Genomic DNA, 21,875 nt, shown 5'->3' on the forward strand with positions numbered 1-21,875 from the left:
TGAAAAGTGCCCATTTTGCATTTTTTCAAAATGCTGAAAAAGGCATTTTTTAGTAAATTTCAAAATAATTTTATTTTTTTTCCCAACGTCACATTTTATTGTTATGGTCTCCAAAATAATCTTCATATATCACTCTTTTACCAAGAAAAAAATTGGGTGTGTGTTTTTTGTTGTTAAAAAAAAAAAATTGTTCAAAATTTTCTGAAATTTGGCAAAACTTGAAATTGCATTGTGCAGATTAAAGGAAAGTAAGTGGTTAAATTCGTCAATTTCAAAATTTTTCTTATTTAACTCTGTAAAACCATACTGATTAGGAATTGTTTTGATACACAACTAATATTATTCAAAATAAATATCAATAACAGTTGCTATGGAAACACATTACAAAGAACATTGCAGTTAGCTTCAGACCACAATTAATTCCCTTTTTCCATGACCTTTGAATATAGTTCCCAATTATCATAAGAGGTATTTCTTCCTAAGTATTCTGGCTACTGTTTTCTTTGAAATGTTTACTATCTAATTGGTCCTATCAGTTGCATAAATATATTGAAATAAGTAAAACATGTGAAAAAAAAAATATTGTTAAAAGTGAAAGTAGTGATTTGGTCAAAATGAAATTAAGGTAAAATTCACAATGGAAAATCCCTTATCAAATGGCAAAATCAAAAGCTAAAACTCGTCAAAGGAATGAATAACAGCGGTCATATCCTGAGTTGGTACAGCTATTTTCTAATGTAGAAATGGAGGATTAAACCTGGTTTTATAGCTAGCTAAACCACTCACTTGTATGACAGTTGGATACATTTCTAGAGGTTACAGGTAAAACATGCAACTTGAGGTGCGACTATGACAAAATAATTGGCATTAATTAACAAAAGAGATTAACAGAAAACTTGAAATCAGTTTTATTTTGCAGCTAGATGTCTCATAAGATTTATTCTCAGTTATGTCTGGAATCATCTGAGAAACTCAATTATACAACATGGTCTGTGTCTAGAATGAAAGTATATGTTGTTTGTGGCCCTAAGATTCAGCCTTTTCCAATGAATCAACAAAAGAACCAAATGAACCTTTTGGTAATACTTGAGGTTTCTGTTCCTGGTTATTAGAACTCAATTACATTGTTAGTGAATGAAGGACATCTTCTATATTTTGTGGAAAAACAGTTGTAATAATTTTCTTCATTCTTTCCAGTATGTATTACAACTTTTAGAATGCATATTTTAGGAACTCCTTTCTTCTTCTGAAAAACACCTCATCCTAACTGCTTGTAAAAATTCATTAACATGGTGAAATTCATGATCTGGAAACTGCTGGATTATTTCTAAAAAAAGAAAGTATTTTATTTTACAAACTTAATCAAATATGAGGTATAAAGCAATTTAGACTAGTTTAGATATTTTTTTCATAATGATTGATGCTTACACAAAATTCAAAAGATAGTTTTGTTTTTCTCATGGTTAACTTTTGAGTACATTATTTATGCACTTTTTATACATCATTTACAGGACTATTATGGCATACCATTGTCCGTTTGTCTATTGGTCATCAACATGTCGGACATGAACTCAATAAACTGCTGCGCCATGAGTGCATGATACGCCCTTCGTCTTGTGTGTAGGTTTTATGCCATAATTATCAATATTTTCGGAGATACAGCTCGACATGTGGAAAAAAAAACTTGCATACCAAAAAACTCAATAACTCTAAATATAAACATTTTGAATCATCACCAAAATTTTTTCTCAAGTTACAGTGCGACATGTTTCCACCAGACAGACAGATGGGACAGACGGATGACATTTGTATACCATAATACGTCCTGGGCATATAAAAATGTTTTAACCAATTTGCATAGATAGAACCAAGCTTGATACAGCTCTGAATTTGGATTGTGATTAAACATTTGACAATTAAGCTATTATGGTTCAATATCCAAACTCTAAATAGATTCAGCATGTCAAAGAACACCAAGATTTCAATTTTTGTTGAAATCAAACAAAGTTAAATTTGGGAACTTGATGTGGACCAACTTGAAAACTGGGCCCATAATCAAAAATCTAAACATGTTATAAAAAATCTAAACACATGTTATCAATAATCTAAACACATGTTATCAAAAATCTAAACACATGTTAAGATTCAGCATAACTAAGAACCCCAAGAATTCAATATTTCTTAAAATCAAACTAAGTTTAATTTTGGACCCTTTGGAACTTAATGTAGACCAATTTGAAAATGGGACCCAAAATCTAAAATCTAAATACACAGTTTGATTGAGCATATCAAAGAACCCCAGGAATTCAGTTTGGTGAAATCAAACAAAGTTTAGTTTTGGAACCTTTAGACCTCAATATGGACAAATTTGATAACAGGGCCCAAAAATCACAATACATGGTTAGATTCAGCATGTAAAAGAACCCCTTACATTATTTTTTTGTAAAAATCAAACTAAGTTTAATTTTGGACCCTTTGGACCTTAATGTAGACCTATTTGAAAACAGGACCCAAAATTAAAAATCGAAATACACAGTTAAATTGGGCTTATCAATGAACCTCAAGAATTAAATTTTTGATAAAATTAAACTAAGTTTAATTTTGGACCCTTGGGATCTTATTAATGTAGATCAATTTGAAAACGGGACCCATAATTAAAAATCTAAATAGACAGTTAGATTTGACATATCAAAGAACCCCAATAATTCAATTTTTGATAAAATCAAACAAGTTAAAACAAGTTAAAAGTTTAATTTTGGACCCTCAATGGACCAATTTAGAAAAAGGTACCCAAAATCCCAAAACTTAATACATGTTTAGATTCAGCACATTAAAGAAACCCCAAAATTCAAGAATAAAACTGCATTGAAATTGTTCAAGAAATAAGCAATTTATAAAAAGTAATAGAAAAGTATTGTTTCTGAGTCATGTTTCTCCCTATTGCATAACTATTTCTGATTAAAAGAAAAATTTGGCTCTAATTTTGGCCTATTGATGTTATAATCACTTGTAACCATTAACATTGGTATTAAGTATAGCATGTATAGATTCCCAAATGATGTTGACTGGAATTGGACAAAAGATTTTTTATTAGATTAACAAGTGTGGACACAGATGAGTGTGGATAGTATGTATGGATGTTTGACAGTGTCTTATGACAAAATGAGTTCTATGTTTTTTCTATATGGTGTTATTAACTATGTTGCACGATGACAACCAATCTGAGCATTATGAGTGTTATTTATTAAATTTTTTATGCCCCCACCTACAATAGTAGATAGGCATTATGTTTTCTGGTCTGTGGGTCCGTTCGTTCGTTTGTCCCGCTTTAGGTTAAAGTTTTTGGTCAAGGTAGTTTTTGATGAAGCTGAAGTCCAATCAACTCGAAACTTAGTACACATGTTCATTATGATATGATCTTTCTAATTTTAAAGCCAAATTAGACTTTTGACCCCAATTTCACGGTCCATTGAACATAGAAAATGGAAGTGGGAGTTTCAGGTTAAAGTTTTTGGTCAAAGTAGTTTTTGATGAAGCTGAATTCCAATCAACTTGAAACTTACTACACTTGTTGCATATGATATGATCTTTCTAATTTCAAAACTCATAACTGCTCCAAAAGTAATCTGATAGAATTTCAAGCATTTTAAGCCAATATTATCAACATCTACTAATGAGTCTTAATATGTCTACATATCTAAAAAGTCATAGTATTCAAAAGGTAATGCAAAATTATTCCTTTTCATTTTTTTTGTTATATGGATACACATTTGAGTGATACATGTACCAATACAATATTTGTTGTGGTATGAAAGTGCAGTAATTAGCATTTACTGTAACTATGTTAATTCACACAAATTGAAAAATAAACAAATGAATGGACCAGATGCTCCGCAGAGCCCAGCTTTATACGACTGCAGAGGTCGAAGCCTGAACAGTTGGGGCTAGTATTGACACAACATTCAAGCTGGAAACAGCTCTGAGTTTGAATTGTGATTAAATAGATGACACAGCTTAGGTTTCTGACACAGAATGAATGTGGTCTAATGAACTTAAATATTTGTTTTGCTTTTGTGTTAGGAGCAATTCACTATGCTGCTGAATATTAATCCTTTCAAACAAAAATATCTAAAGAAATTTTCTTTTTAATTTCTGAAATGAGAAACATTTAGAGGAGACAAACTTCAGTTAAGAGATCAGAAACTAAAAAAATGTATAATTTTTCCATTTGTAAAAGGGCATACCCTAGAAAGTGCTTGCAATCACTGAATGGTTATTAATGACTGCTTTAATTTATCAGTTGGTAATAAAGTGAATATTGCATTGTATATTGTATAATTGATTTAAGTTGACTGAACAAAGAAAGATAACTCCAATTTTCAAAGAAGATTTCATAAAGCATTGGTATTAGGTAATTCAAGAACCATTCTGGACAAACTCCAATTAAGGGTCTTGAATTTACAAAAATGTTTGTTTTTGGTCCGTAATTATTAGACTGTTTGTCCCATAACCCACACAATATATCCGAACCTTCTACTTATGGTATTAAACATTGTGGTACAATTTCAGAACAATTGAAATACTTATACACAACTTTTTAAACCGACACTAGATTAAAGCTTGTTTTGGGCACCTTTGTACCCCTTATTCCTAAACCTTAGGGACCATAACCCCCAAAATCAATCCCAAGCTTCCTTTTGTGGTTATAAACGTTGTGTTATAATTTTGTTGATTTCTGTTGACTTATAATAAAGTTATTATCCAGAAACCATCTTTCGGACAGGATACCAATTTACGACCCCAAATTTTTTGTGGTTGTATAAAAATGTTGAACATGTGCAATGAAGTATAGTTTTAGAAATCGATTAGGGAGCTACCATTTGATTTTTATGGGGGGGGGGGGGGGGGGGGGCTAGGATGAAAAATTTTGTCCTGCCCTTTTTTTTAGTTGTAATCTCTGTCCTGCCTTTTTATTTTTCAGTCTATTCGGTCCTGCCTCTTTTTTTCTTAGCTTATCCTGACTTTTTTACAACAATTGTCATCCTGCCTTTTTTTTTTTTGCCAAGTTACTCATCCTGCCTTTTTTTTTTACTCAAAATCCTGTCCTGACTTTTTTTTCAAATTTCATCCTAGCTCCCCCCATAAAAATCAAATGGTAGCTCCCTTAGACTGGATAGGCCTTATAATTTTTTTCCCTCCTAATTGAAGGACCGTTTACACTCAGGGCCGAGTCATCAGCAGGCAATACAGATGTATTAAAACAACCTAGCATCATATTGCTAGTAGTGGGAGTAGCATTGTTCGGTAAATTTGTTCCCACTTTTTTTTATAAAATGTATGGTTCAAATCAAAATAGAATGCTTTTATCTCCTGAATACTTACATTGTACATAGAGATGATACTACTTTGACAAATCCTTGTCCATTAGAGTTGTCTGTCAAATCTTAATTTCACAAAGAATGAATTGCATAACAATGAACTGAGCTCAAAGCAAAGTACTTTAATAATACACTTAGACAAAGAGCTAAATCCAGTGATATACTTTGTACTACAGGTCCTTCATGACCATCCATCCACCCAAACCATATCTCAATAACATTCCATACTACATGATTGGATTCAGAAGTCCTGAAAAAGACATGACTTTTTTATCTTGTTTTAAGTATATATGCACAGGTTAAACTTAAACCTTTATTGTGGATATAATCATTCAGTATCTAGCAACTATCAATTTGCTTCATGCACATATTGATATAGGTTGATTGCTCCTCTGTTGGAAATTAGAACACACCTCCATCTAATTTTAGTCAACTGACGAAGAAAAATTCAAAACTATATAAAATGTTATCTAAGACTTGTCAGTGTCTATTTCCTTTGCCACTGAATAAGATTCCATATTTACAACCAATGAAAATAAAATATCCCTCTAATAGACTTAGCATTGAAATCGTTTTCTAAAATGGTAGTTATGTGGAACCTAGAACTAAAAAAATTGAAACAATATATCTTAAATATTTCAAATGCATGTACATTTAATAATTCTCCAAAATTCACTTTATTTTTCCTTTTTTGGTTTTCTGTTGGAGACTGTATATTGACCTCTATGTAGCCTTTTCAACTTATAAAAGGGGGGATACATTTCCATAGAATTAAACTTTTCTGAAAGAATTGATTCCATTTATTTTCAATAAACAATAAATATTGAAGTCTATAACAGGCATCTAGGAACAGGCTCAACATTATTTCTAAACATGTATTAATATATACCAAAATGTGGACAAACCTACATTAAATATTCTACTTCAACGACTTTAATTAGTGGAGTAGATCAAATTAAAAAGTCACAATGGTTAAAAACTCCAATGGCAGTCTTTCCTGCTAAAATCTTGATGTGTAGAATGTGATATACCATTTTTGGGTCTATATACTGTCCTTTAAATTTAGGTCATTTTGACACGGCAAAATATGAAAAAAAATGTAAACTATGGTCTGGAAAGCACACAGTTTGTGATATTTTAAGGTATCTTTACTAAGAAAACCTGCAAATCTCAGTGGCAGATCCAGAACTTTTCAAAAAGGTGTGGGGGCTCTGATGGACCAGAGGGTTGCCCACTCCCATTAAGCTTCAATGATTTCTTACATATATGTCATAAGCTAAATTTCCCCCACCCCCTTGGTCTGTCTATGCATCTGTTTATCGTTCTGCGAAATAGTACTAATACTAATTTTTCCCCTCCCTTACCTGGCCCTAGACAGTTGCTTACCTTTGTAAACATTTTATAATTATAGTCAGGTATATATTGAGTGAGAGTAACTTACATAGTAGTTAATGGGACTCTTTTTCACACGGTTCTGTGAAATATAATACGGCAAATATATACCCGTACATACTATCCGCATAACACAGAAATCTGATAGATTTTCACTCCTCTGGGAAAAATCAACCTGTGAAATGAAATACCATGCCTGGAAAAAAATTACCGGGACAAATTATCCTCAGGATAAAATATCACAGAGGACGAAATAAACCGTTACATTACATGAGAAGCCGGTTTGGTTACAAATAATTATGTCACGTGAAGGCGCACTGACGTCACAATTTGCATAAATTTTGCAATACACTACAGTTCACTCATACAGAACCCATTATCATGCAAACATGCAACGTGAATGTGATTGGTTATCAAATAATACAGAATTTATGCACGTACAGTTAATATAGAAGAAATTAGTTCATCAAATGTGAGTTCGTGATCTTGTGGTTAAGACCGATGGCTACAGTGCTGAAAGTCCTGAGTTAGATTCTCACTTGGGGTGCTAAAAATATCAGTACATCAGAAGGGTAATTTTCACCCTCTCACACACATCTTTGTTAATGTTCCGGGATTGTTGAAAACTTGCATATTCATCAATATTTGATTTTGTGGTTTTAACAATCCAGACAGACAAATAGCAATAAGGTGTTTAGGAAAACATGACCTAAAACCTCCTTCATATATGACAAAAATACATGGGAACTCATATTGAATGGTCAAATGTGTTCAATATGAAAATTGAAATTAAGATGGTAAAATCAAATATTAGCCGTTACTGTAAATGGACTTAAAGTATGACTTTTCAGCAAATTTAAAGGGAAATGACACGGAAGGGGCCCAATAGTGTTCAAGGGGAGCAAATGCTATTTAAATTAGTATGCAGGTTTTAAATATAGAGGGAAGTTGAGTCATCTTTTTGGGTGAAGTTAAATACTGACTAGTGTGTGGTTCTCATTGGGTCTAAGCGTGACCAATATTGACAATTTTTCGCAAGCGTGAAACGTGAAAGTCAAATTATTGTGTCATGAAAACGGGAAATGAGGTCTGTCGTGAAAACGGGAAATGGGGTTCTGCAGGACCCCGGAATGTAAGCGGGATATGGGAATGTGACAAAACAGTAAGTGGGATCTGGTATCAGAACACCACCCCCCCCCCCCAAATGAGACCCCCTTATGTAGATTTATCTTCTAATTCTATATAAAAAAAACACAACTAAGAACTACGTTTAATTCACTTTGACTACTGATATGCAAACCTAGAAATATTTCATAAAATAGTGATTGAAAGATTCATAACACTTTGAAAGGATAATTCAGACACGTGTTACGCGGGGAGCATGTTTTAAATTTGTTTACAAATAATAATGTCACGTGATCGCGCACTGACCTCAAGTTGCATCGCCCTTACAATTCACTAATACAGTCATGACCATTTTCATGCAAACATGCAACGTGAATGTGATTGGTTATCATATAATACAGAAATAATGCATGCACAGTTTAAGAAGAAATTAGTTCAATAAATCGATGCGATTTTCACTTTTGACACGAATAGGTCGGGTTGACATTACTGTCATCGGAGATAATATTGAGATAAATGGGATAAAACGGACCGTCAAAAAGGTCTAGAGGAGCACATCAGTAGAACCTTAACATTAATAAGTAATACTTACCAAAATTTCTCTAATTAAAGAACTATATAACTGAAATTTCACAAAGATAACGGTAAACATTTTGTTGATGGTGATGATGCTATTATCGATCCGTTGAATTCAGGGTCAACGGAATTTTTTGCGTTGCGTTTAAATCATTGAGGCCATCTATTTTTATTGCGGGTTCCACATATATAAATCGGAATTAAAGAAAAAATGGAATGTTGTTAGCAGAATCAAAACAGAAATGATGAACATTGCAACATTTTCAGCAAAATATAAATAGGATGGAGGATCTGTGTATTCACATTATTTGTAAAACTCTCCTTATTCATGTGAAGCGTGTGCTTTACATCGAGGCTTGCTATGCTTATCATTGACGCCACAGTACTTCAACCAATCAGACAATGTTTATTTTGGGCATTTGACTTTTTTTAACTCAGATTTTGGAATATTTTAATCGAAATTATAGAAAAATGGAATGTTGTTAGTACATATAAAATAGAAAATGATGAATACTTTTAGCTAAAGATAATTTGGATGGGAGTTCTGTGTATTCACATTATTTGCACAACTCTCCTTACTGATGCCATATTTTGGAATTTCCGTGACCTAAATGGTTCGCGAAAATTAATATTTTTATATATAGTATAGTAATGAACCCCCCCCCCCCCCCACTTTGCCAAAAAAAAGGGAGATCCTATATATAGCTAGTTTGTGGGGGTTGGGTAAAACGTTTAAACACAATTTTAAAATATTGATTGAGAAACTGTTGTTGTTGATTTACAAGGCAAAACACTTTTTAATCTGTCTGTCTAAATAGTACCTGTGATAAAAATTCCATGATGCTACTTATAGAAGTGATGCTGTTTCATTCACTTAAATTCTTGCCTGTGTTACATCACTCTGAAAAATAAAAGGTTTCTGATGAATTCATGTTACATAAAGCACATAAAATATTGACTCTGAGTGATCATGGCTGACCTATACTGTTTACTTCTATGTTCTTTGATCTCTAGTAGGGATATTATTCATTGGCAATAATACAGCAAACAAATATTTCATTTTTGCAAGTACATTGTGTAATAGTTTCTAGGGGTTCAATTCTATGCAATAACTTTATGATTATTTTTGATATAACATTTGCTTTCTGTACACCTTTTCAATAACAGTTTGCATTGATAAAATTTCTTTAAATGAATAAAATTGAGAATGGAATATTTATTACAATGATTACACAACCTTAGGAATAATGGATGTCAGCACTTCTGATTGTGACAAATTTTACCTTTCAACTGATGAGTTATGGAACTTTGTTAATTGGAAAATATCCCTTATGTTAGATGTCTTGGGACTATAGTGTAAACAAGCAATTTGTCAGGTCGAAAAAAAAAAACTTAGTTTTTGTTGGATTTAAAAGATTTTTTACTATATAGATTATAGTCAGTAGTTGCAAAAGACTTTAATCTTCGATAATACGTGATTATTAGTGTGCTTGGTTGGATATTTGTTCAGATAACTTAAATATGGATCAATATATGAACTTTCCTATGTGTACAAATGGCGGAAGTGGTCACTTCGTTAACAACTCAATGATGAATCCAGGACTTGTACCTGTAAGTACTTATAACTATTCAGTAGCATCTTCGTCTGAAAGAAAACGTCAGCTGTCAGATCAAATGTCAAATTATATTAATGAACCTGGAACAGAGCACAAAAAACCAAAATGTGATTCTAGCGTATCGAGTGCACCCATGTTTGAAAATACAAATAGAGTTGAGGCATTGATTTTACAGTTATCATCAAACTTTTCAAATATGAGTGAAAAATTAGATAAGAGAATTAGCGAATTGGAAACAAATTTTGAGGAAAGGGTTTCAGAGAAGCTCTCTGAAAAAATTTCTGTTATGATAGACAATAAAATGAAAGAAAAACTAATCGAAGTTAAAACAGAAGTTAAACATGAACTTGATGGTATGAAATCCAAAATAGAAAATTTAGAAAAACAGGTATCTGAGAATAAAACTAACAGTACATATAAAGATTCGTTGCGCAATAAATTCATTATCAAGAACCTTGAATATGATGATCGTGAAAAAACTGACCCAGAACTGACAAAACATAAAGTACAAGGTTTATTAAAAGACTGTTTAGGGCTCAGTAACGTTAAGCTAAAAAGTGTCTCCAGAAAAGAAAGTAGAGGAAAATACCATGGCTTGATTATTGTGGAAACTGACACATTTGATAGTAAAAGGGATATTATGAAGAGCAAAGCTAAACTAAAAAACAATAGACTTTATGCTAATGTCTACATTGAGAACGACATGTCGCCAGAAACGAGGAACTTTCAAAGTACCGTTAGAACTGTACTCAAAGAAATGGGCAAGGAAAAGAATTTCAAGTTTGTAGGAAATCGACTGTTACCAAAAGAAACATAGGACATACTGCGGCTTGGTGTATGGAATTGCAGGGGATGGTCCACCAAAACGAATGACAACTCAATATTCCGCGAGAAATTGCTAAACTATTCGAATTGTGATATTTTATGTATATGTGAAACATTTTTACGTAAAGATGAGTTTTTAACTGTTGATGGTTTTAGATTTTATGGTAGTAATAGGAAATATATACACAAAAAAGCAACGCGAGGGTCAGCAGGGGTTGGTGCTTTCGTGAAAGAAGAATTGTTGTATTCATTTAATATTGGTATTATAGATGATACTACGGAAGGAATAATGTGGTTAGAATTTTCAGATAAGTTTTCCAAAAAATGCTTCTACGTAGTGGCATGTTATTTACCCCCTGCTGACACATGTAGGCCAGTGGATGCCGACGTTTATTTCCAAACTCTTTTAAACCAAATTTATTCATACCAACATAAAGGAAAAATATTTATATGCGGTGACATGAACGCACGTGTAGGTGCTTATTCTGATTTTATAGAAGGCGTCGATTTAGTGAAACCACGAAATGTTATAGATCATGTAGAAAACCACCATGGTGATGTTTTCGTGAATTTTTTAAGTGATGTCAATTTTGGAATGTTAAATGGACGATATAATGATAACGAATTTACATGTATATCAACAAACGGTAAATCGGTAGTAGATTACATATGTGTTCCCTATGAGGATATGGAATTTGTCAGTGATTTCAAAATAGTATCAATGTCGGAAATTTCTAATGATATTACATATATTCCTGATAGTTTACCGGATCACTCATTGCTTTATTGTGATTTTAAATTATCTGTCGATTTAAAACCGAATTCACAGCATGCACCGATCAGTAATACACGTATAAAATATAATTTTGGAGCGGTTCCTAGTGATTTCTTACTGAATCAGGAAATTCAGGTGAAATTAATTGAAACAATTGAGAAAATTGAAAATTATATAGAAATATCAAATGACGTGCAAAATGCATACGATGAGTTTCAGGATCTAGTTAAATGTGAAATCAATAATAAATTACCAACTTATAACAATGCTGCTGGTCGTGATAAACGTAAGAAAATGTGTTATAAACCGTATTGGAATGAAAATCTTTCAGCCCAATGGAAGACCGTATGCAAATCCGAGAAGAAATGGTTACGTTTCACCGGTCCGAACTGTACAAAGCGTAAATTGAAGGAAGAATATTGTGTAGAAAGAAAAACTTTTGATCGCTTAAACAGAAAATTTAAAAGACAATTTCAGAGTCAAGAGCGACAGAAACTTGAAGACAAACTCGATGAGACTAATCAGCGTGACTTTTGGAAGTCAATAGGAAATTTAGGCATCGCTAGTAACCGTAAACGTTGTATACCATTAGCTATAGTGGACGAGGATGGAAACGAGGCAACGGATAAAAATGTTGTACTTAACAAATGGAAAAACGATTTTCAGACTTTATTCCATCAAAATGGTAACAGTGACTCGGACCTTGATGAATCAACATTTAATACTGAAGTCGATGTTTCGCCGTTAAACGAACCTATCTCCAGGGAGGAAGTTTTACAGGCAGTATTACGTGCAAAGTTGCGCAAGGCAGCTGGAATAGACGATATTCCAGCTGAAGTTTTGAAAAATGACACCGCAGTAAATCTATTATTCCAAATTATAAGTGGGTGCTTCAACATTGGGAGAGTTCCAACTCAGTGGACTAGTGGAATCATAAACCCTATTCTTAAACAAGGAACAGATGATGACAGACAACCATTGAATTACAGGGGGATAACTTTAATTTCAGTGCCTTGCAAAATTTATTGCAATATTCTCAATCACCGTCTTAATTAGTACCTGGCTTGAGAAAAACAACGTTTTATGCGACGAACAAAATGGGTTCAGGAAAGGTCGAAGCTGTGAAGAACATATCCATTCTCTATATTCCGTCTTAAACGATCGTAAAATTTCTAGAAAATCGACATATGTGTGTTTTGTAGACATGCGCAAAGCTTTCGACACCGTACAACATAACTTATTATGGTATAAACTTCAGAAAATTGGTGTGCGTGGAAAATTTTTAGCAGCAATTGAGTCTTTATATAAGGAAGTCAAATGTACTATTCGTGTTAACAATGACCATACCCCGTGGTTCAACGTAGAGACCGGAGTGAAACAGGGCTGTATCATATCACCGACATTGTTTTCTGTGTATATCAATGACCTCTCACAACGTATCAATTCCCTTGAGTGTGGATTACAGCTTGATGACTTTTGTCTCAGTATACTGCTTTATGCTGACGACATAGCTTTAATTGCACCCGATGAAAGTAGTCTTCAACGCATGCTTGATATTGTGTCTGACTGGTGTACAACATGGAAACTGTCCATAAATGTGAATAAAACTAAAGTCGTTCATTTTCGACCGCAGTCTTTCGATCGTTCTGAATTTAACTTTAAATGTATGGAGAATAATATCGATTATTGTGACTCATATAAATATCTTGGTGTCTGGATGGATGAACATCTTACATTTACGAAAAACTCAAAAGAATTAGCTAAAGCAGCCAGTCGTGCTCTAGGAAGTTTAATGACAAAAGTGGTATTAGCAGGAGGAATGACTCATAAGGTGTACACTAAACTTTATACAGCTACGGTGGAACCGATATTACTATACGGTAGTGGCATTTGGGGCACTAAATCGTTTAGTGCTATTTCAGCTGTACAAAACAGAGCCTGCAAATATTTTCTCTCCGTTGGAAAACTGACCTCGAATGTAGCTACTCGCGGTGATATGGGATGGACATCTTGTCACACAAAACAACGAATACATTACTGTAGGCTATTGTGTAGACTTCTTCGCACCGAACAAACTAGAACATCATATAAAATATGGACATCTAGGAAGAAAAAGGACTGGGCTTTTGAAGTTGACAAAATTGTAAATAGTTTAAACATTAGAGATATTGTGTATGACTTGTCTTATTCCATAAAAACTGTTATGAAAACTGTTATTGAAAAATTGGTAGAACTCGACAATACAGAGTGGCACAGAGAACTTTTCAATGATAGGCGCAATATACAAAATGGTAATAAATTACGCACATATAGACTGTTTAAAAACAATGTAAAAACTGAACCGTATGTTTGCCTAAATATGGCCAGGCCGGAAAGACGAACTATGGCTCTGTTTCGGTCCGGTGCACTACCCCTTGCCTACGAGAGCGGCAGGTACTCCAGGCCGCCTATTCCGATAGAAGAAAGACTCTGTGTGTTTTGTAACCTTGGTTATGTAGAAAATGAAAAACACTTCCTTCTTGAATGTGAACTTTATAGTGACTTACGGTATAATTTATTTTCCGAATGCTCCAAATATATTGATCACTTTAGCAATCTTGATATGGACGATAAATTTATACAAATCATGAACTGTTCAAGTATCCAACACTATTTGTGTAAAATGTTACATAAGTTTTTTATTCGAAGAAAATTATTTTCATAACAAATTTATTTTAATCAGAATTTACAACTGTTCCTTAACGTAAATATTTTTACCAGTAGAAAATTTTAATACAGGCAATAATTTTTAAGCTTTATATTACATTGTTTACGTCAATTTTAATCATAGTCAAGAAATTATTATATATTCAGATTTTTAATTTGTTTTTAAAAACTTTGATATAAGAAAATTTTACAAGTATAAGAACTACGATATAGGAAAATTTTATAAGTATAAGAAACAATTTTAATGAGTAATGTTTAGTTGTTTTAACTATTGATCAGTAATTGTATAAAGTTTTATAATGTTAGTGTCTCATAAGTCAGTATTTATGGCTGGATATTGATTGTTTTATGTGTAAATATTATAATTGTTGTATATGTTTTATGGCAATCAATATGTGACACTTTAATAAACAAATTTATACTTGTGTTTTATATTTGTATATTGGCTGTCTTATATTGTGTATATACTCTGTATGTACTGTATATTTATGAATTTCAAGTAGTGAGACTATAATAAAATATTGAATCTGAATCTATATTGATGTTAGATAGCATTGCTCAGCAATTGCATAAAATACAAAGTTAATTGTAGTTCATAGTATAAATAGAATTTTCTTAAATTTATTGTTTTGGGGAAATACAGGGATAAATTATTTGCCAAAAAATTTTGGAAGAATAAAAAAATTACTAAAGTTGGTTGATGTGGTCTGATAACATACATCTTCTGTTGTTTCCATCTTTTCTGATATGTTGGCAGATTCCCTTTTCTTCTTGTTGATTTAACCTTTAAAATAAATTTTAATTAATACTAACAGGATCTAAATACTAACAGCATCTATAATAAGCTGAAATATTTGCTTGTAATAAAAATTAAATAGCAAGATATAAATTTAAACAGCAATTAATTCCCTTCATATTCAATCACTGTATCTTACTAAATATATAAGGCATTAGCAGTTTAAAAAAATATTTTCTATTTATAGGGAAAGTAATTTTATATTTTTGATTATGTAAGAATAATGATTATTTACACAACAATTAAATTGATTCAGCTTATTAATATAGAGAATAAAAATAAGAATCAGCAATATAAACAGCAAATAAGTTTTGTAATTTTTGTTTAAATGCTTATTTTTTCATAGACAAATAAACATTATTATGATACAGTTATAGTATAATTTGTTAAATAAATTGGGTGCAATTTGTGAAAAGGATAAGACTCTCCAATATATTTTTTTCTAGCCTTCCTGACTCAGGGAATGTAGCAATTAGTCTCTATTCTTGTATGTGAAGACTTTGTATGACATACATGTATATCATAATAGTATTACTAAACACATGCTGAACCTTTTGTGAAGATACAAGGATTACTTTTAAACAATATATTGTTATTACCTCATTTCCCCTTCAAGTACTGCATCATTGACATCTATTCTTATTTTCTTCAGAAACAAAGTACAACATGCTGGAAAAAATTATAGCAATTATTTATAAAACTACAGTAAAACATTGAAACAAGTTCTGTGTTAATCTTTAATGTATTGCTGTTCAAGATTTATTAATATTGCATACCAATTATACTAAACCATTCACAGATGTTCAACAGAGTACTCATCTATTTTCTATCATTATACAATTTTTTCTAGAATAAATTTTTTTCAATAAAACTTTTTTTGGGAAGCTTGTTATTTACAGCTTCAAAACATTGTTAAAAGATACTCCTTATTTGGGATGTTTAAAAAACCCTATCAAATCTCAGGGTGGGGGAGGAGGGATATTGAATACACATCTTATCTTGGGTCAGGGGGTGGGAAGGGTGATATTGAATGCAAATCAAATATTCATATTCACAACCATGGTGTTATGTAAATAGGAGTTTTAAAGTTTTGACAATTTTACCGCAAAAGGACTGTTTTGAAATAAATATCAAATAATTCATAAATTGTAAAAATAATAGATTAAAACCATGCACTCATCATTCAGGGGTTCAATAGGGTTTACCAAACAAAGAATAATTAATATAATGCCCAATTATTGAATTACAAAATAATTATGAACATTATGATTGGAGATAAGTAAGCACCAAAATTAAAATAGAGAATAATGGGATGCAAAATTAAGAAGAATAACTGTGGAAAACAAAATAATAAGGTAATACAATATAGATTATAAATCACAGAATGGAGGACAAACATTAAAAAGAAATCAAATTATTACAAAAAATCTAAATTTTAATTATAAAATCATTTTCCTTAGAATTGTACAGAATAATTATTTGTTTTAAAAATATAGAAAATGTGTACAAAGTAAATAATACATAAATATTATATAACCCCAATTCTTACACTCATGAAAGGAGGTAAATTAAATATCTGTTTTGAAACTTATTTAATACATAGAAAGTGCTCCTTTTTTCATTAAAAGACATGTTTGCATTGTCTTAGTAATTGAGAATGTTTTAACAAATAATCAATGATGAATGATAATAATGAAAATTTAAATATTACATAAAATAATCAAAACTATAAAAGGGGAAAAAGGGGGAGGTCATGTCAAGTTCTTTTTATTTCCATTACTCACTTTCTTTCCAGTTAATAAGATGAATAAAATCCTTTTCCTTTGGCCCGCCACTTGCTAGTTTAAGGCTAGTTCTGTAAGGTACCGACTTGAGTCCAGAATCCTTGATGTGGTCAATATCTAGATGAAAACTTTTTGTTGGCATAACATGCGACGTGCACATTTGAATTGTTGTTGTTTTTTCATTTAATTGAAATGGCTGGTAAAAATACAATATTGATGTGAAGATCTAGAGCTACTGGTGGTTTTAGACCATTCTCAGACAAAATAGCAAATATTTGGTATGCACTGCCTGTGTTTCACTGTTTCAGTGTTTGGCAAGAGCTTGATGAGTTCATCACAACCCACAAACTTTGGAGAGAAACTGCACTACATAGTATCTACCTTGATATATCTTATTTTTACCAACATTATGATGGTTTTATCAGTGTCTGCATTTCGTCTGCACTTTATTTTGGGCATTAACAAGTTTCAAGTTTCAAGTTTTTTATTTCTCAAAGACCCCAACAGGGGTATGTGAACAATAACAAATACTACATAAGTATTCATAATATAACAAATAACAAAGTATCAAAGTAATGCAGTGAACATTATAAACATTCATTAACATATATACATTTGAAAAAGTAATGCATTTAAAGGAAGACAGTAAACTTCAAATGGACATATTAATGGTGAAACAATATTAGTTTAATTAACAACAGATAGTACAATTTTACAAAATTTTGCAATTTTAAGAACAACATTGTAAGAGTCGGAATTAAATAATTCATAAAATTTGTCAGTATTATGATTGGTAATAAGATTACAAGGTAATAAAGATTTCCTTTCATTATTGAAAAAAGTACAATTAAATAAATAATGATATTCATCACCTAATTGGTTTTTGTTACAAATGTCACAAATTCTGTCGTCACGTTCTATACCCCAAAAGCGACCCCTTTCAATAGGGAGTCGATGATTTAGACATCTAAAATTGCATAGGGCTTTTTTCAAATCATCTGGTAAATTAAGTAAATAAAATTCTAAACCATGATTATATTTAAAAATTCTGTAGTAACCCTTGTACTTCCTGTTGCTCCTTTGTGTTTTCAATGAAGAAGAACCATAAGGGGAGATAATTCATAGACACATAGTTGATTTTTTTCAGTTTTCAATCCACATTTTTTTTCTTAAATCAAAAAACACATCCCTGATTTTTTTTTAAATTTTAAATGGGGGGTTTATCTTTATGATTTTGGCAATATTTTCTATAAACTATCTCGGAAATTTTGTCAACGCTTCAATGAATTTTGGTGAAATTTGGTTTTCATTTAGATGTCAGAATCACCCCCTTTTCCAATAGAAAATAAGCATATGTACACAATTGTCAGCCAAATGTGTGATATATTTTTAGAAAGGCAAAGGTAACAGCTTTTAGATGTGATAATTGTCTGCATCATTTACTGTAAGGATTTAGGGAAAATAAGCATTGATATTTAGGAAATTTTTTAGAATTTTCATTGAAAAAAAAAGCCCAAAATCAAAATGGCCGCCATTTCCATAGTAACAAAGCCCAAAATTAATTTCTAAAGTGTTAGTTGTTAATTATATTAGTTATGTAGTATGTGTACAAAGAATCGTAAAAATCTGTGACATAGGTGTGAACACTAATTTTGGTCCTTACAGAGAATGGCTCTTAAGAGCATGAAAACACAGGCGCTTGTAACATGGGCCTGGTCCTTTTTTTATTATTATATCTGCCTCTGGTTATCCTATACTGTATTGCTCAGTCGAAAGCATTTCAACACTGGTAACAGCTAGGTGCGATCGACTCTAATCTTGATTAATTATGAATGTTATAGGATTAAGAAGTGGAACAGTCCGAGTTAAATTAGCTCCATCAAGGATTTGTATAGTAATCATTGGCTCCTTAATTAGTAAGACCGTACTAAGCAACGACAGATTAGAAATTGTCTGCAATGTATTCATCAATTGCCACACCTATTGACAATCCTCGGATTAATCCGTTTCCCTCTTTCCAACTCCGCAAACAGCAGGTGAATCCGGTGTCCTTTTTGCAATTGGCAATCTTCGGGTTAACGTTAACTATGTGCCCCCCTTCCAATCGACAAGCCTCATGTGAACGATCCGTGCATTCATTCCATATCTGGTGCCATTTTTTTCAACTAGGCAAACCGCGGGTGAATCTGATGCCCTTTGTTGAATCAACAAACAGTGGGTGAATCTAATGCCCACCATATTTTCGCGGGTGAATCTGATGCCCTTATTTTCGCGGGTGAATCTGATGCCCTTATTTCAAGTAGGCAAACCGCGGGTGAATCTGATGCCCTTTGTCCAATCAACAACCAGTGGGTGGATCTGATACCCTTATTTCAACAAGGAAAATCGCGGGTGAATAATCTGACGCCCTTTGTCCAATCAACAAACAGTAGGTGAATCTTGTGCCCTTATTTCAACTAGGCAAACCGCGGGTGAATCTGGTGCCCTTTGTCCAATCAACAAACAGTGGGTGAATCCGGTGCCCTTATTTCAACTAGGCAAACCGCGGGTGAATCTGGTGCCTCTTTTCCAAGCCACAAACAGTGGGGGAATCAGGTGTCCTCTTTCCAATCAGCAAACCTCAGTTTAATCCGGTTACCTCTTTCTATAGGGAAGTACGGACTCCACACCCGTCGCCAAAAAGAGGGGGGCGTGGGGTTCGGACGAACCCCCCTTGAAACCAAATAAGCACTGTTAAGGTCAACGTTCTGTTCAAATTGTGACTGTTAAAGTCGGATGTCTGTTTGTTTTGTTCACGCATCGGTCACAATATAAGGGAATTTGATGCGATTGTCGTACAACTGAGAGGTTTTAGCTAGCTATAAAACCAGGTTCAATCCACCATTTTCTACATAAGAAAATGCCTGTACCAAGTCTGGAATATGACAGTTGTTATCCATGCGTTTGATATGTATGAACTTTCGATTTTGCCATTTTATTGGGGATTTTCCGTTTTGAATTTTCCTTGGAGTTCAGTATTTTTGTGATTTTCCTTTTTTTTCATGAGTCCGAATTCATGGCTACGGGCCTGGACTCGATCTAAGTTGCTGTCACATTATCATAGTTCAAATCCAATACTAGTTCAGTATAGTTAAAAACAACCCCAAAGTTATCACAAAATTACTTAACTGGTATCTTCCAGCGATTATCTATTTTGCTCTTTATAGTCTGAATTCAAGTATCTTTACTTTGATAGAATGAGGACCATAGGCGGATCCCCCCTTTTCTGGGAAAATTTTAGTTGATTATATAGAGAATCACTGAAGCATGACCAGAGCGGGTCCTCACTTATGAATATTTGAATTTTCTAGATCCGCCACTGATTTGTTTAAGTATTCCAATTTGTATTTGATTACCAAAAGTATTATATCAGAAATAATCTGCTTTTAGAAGAATAACAAATTTAAGAGAAATTTCTTGTCAATGATATATTTACATACATGTACGTCCTCAGGCAAAGAAAATATATGTACATAGAACATAATGAAGTATGTATAAAATTTGATAATATCAGGTTTATGAATCTTTAATTGGTTTACAATATCGTAAAAGTTGTGACATACAATCCAGGTTGTAAGTTACTATGATGTATTAAATGTATTTTGTCTTTGATGAAAATGATACTTTGACCTCTAATTATCCAAACGTGACAGACTTGTTAATGCTATAGATTTTGTCAAAAGATTATGTTTGTTTTAACATTTTAACGATTATATTGATCTTGAAAAGGTGGAATGAGATATGACAACCGGAATCATTTGGACCCTATGCCCTTTCTTCAATTAACCGTTCAACATCTTACTAGCTGTTATACAGTTTGTTCTTCATAGAAATCAGGGTGGATAAGGGTTCGTCACTTCTGTATTTTTTTGTGGTCCATTTTTCTCATTTCTAAATTTTAAGTCCCTTTTTCCTGTTCTTTATTTTTTGCTGTCCATTTTTTCTATTCTCGATTTTTTATCATCTCATTTTCTCTATTCGTTATTTCATTGTGGTCCACTTTCTCTTTTCTTATTTTTTTGTTGTCCATTTCTCTATTTTTAATCTTTTAATCGTGATCAATTTTACTCTAATCTTTATTCTATGCGGTCCATTTTTCTCATTTCTTAATTTTTGTGGTCATTTTTTTTCTATTCTTTATCTTTTATAGTCAATTTTCTCTTTTCTTTATTATTTCACTTATTCTGTAAAATCCCATCCAGACCCTCATATACATGTTGTATGAGATCCTCTTATTTTCTTATCAGTTTATACATCAGTAACGATTGCTTATATTAACATATGTTAGATTGATTGAGTTGACACAAGCTGTTTCTCTTTAACATAATCTGACTAAATAAATAATAATGTATGATTAATTATTATGAATTCAGTTATTTGTTTTGGTATAATTTCTAAGTGAATTGTTATTTTCGATCTTCATGCATCCACATTGAAATTGAATATATGAAAAACAAAATCTGTTACAAGATGTACAAATATACCATTCGACTACTAGCGCATATAATTAGAATTTTTCATTATATCATTTTAAAGCGGGGACATGCAAGTCAAATAAAAAAGGGGGTTCCAAACATATGTTCTCATAGCTAAGCATAAATGACAAACAAAATAAAAAAGGGGGATCCTAACCCCAAACACCCCCTGGATTTGACACTGTCACATGCATATACATGTACCATAATTTAAATTCAGTAAACACAAATAGTCCCTTGTTCTCACTTTTTGATTTTTATGCCACACCTACGATAGTAGAGGGGCATTATGTTTTCTGTTCTGTACATCCGTCCGTCTGTTTGTCCGTACGTCCCTTTGTCCTGCTTCCGGTTAAAGTTTTTGATGAAGTTGAAGTCCAATCAACTT

General features: G+C 32.4%; 1 long non-coding RNA gene across 1 annotated transcript; it reads right to left on the minus strand.

Annotated features, from left to right (window-relative positions):
- Positions 1 to 896: 896 nt before the first annotated feature.
- LOC139495534 (uncharacterized) lies at positions 897 to 16,797 on the minus strand. The gene is made up of 4 exons (XR_011657389.1): positions 15,789 to 16,797; positions 15,113 to 15,177; positions 9,293 to 9,372; positions 897 to 1,327 (listed from the first exon to the last, which is right to left on the minus strand). It is a non-coding gene; the product is annotated as an uncharacterized lncRNA (long non-coding RNA).
- Positions 16,798 to 21,875: the final 5,078 nt, after the last annotated feature.

This window comes from Mytilus edulis, chromosome 11 (assembly GCF_963676685.1).
Source record: "Mytilus edulis chromosome 11, xbMytEdul2.2, whole genome shotgun sequence".
Classification (NCBI taxonomy): Eukaryota; Metazoa; Mollusca; class Bivalvia; order Mytilida; family Mytilidae; genus Mytilus; species Mytilus edulis.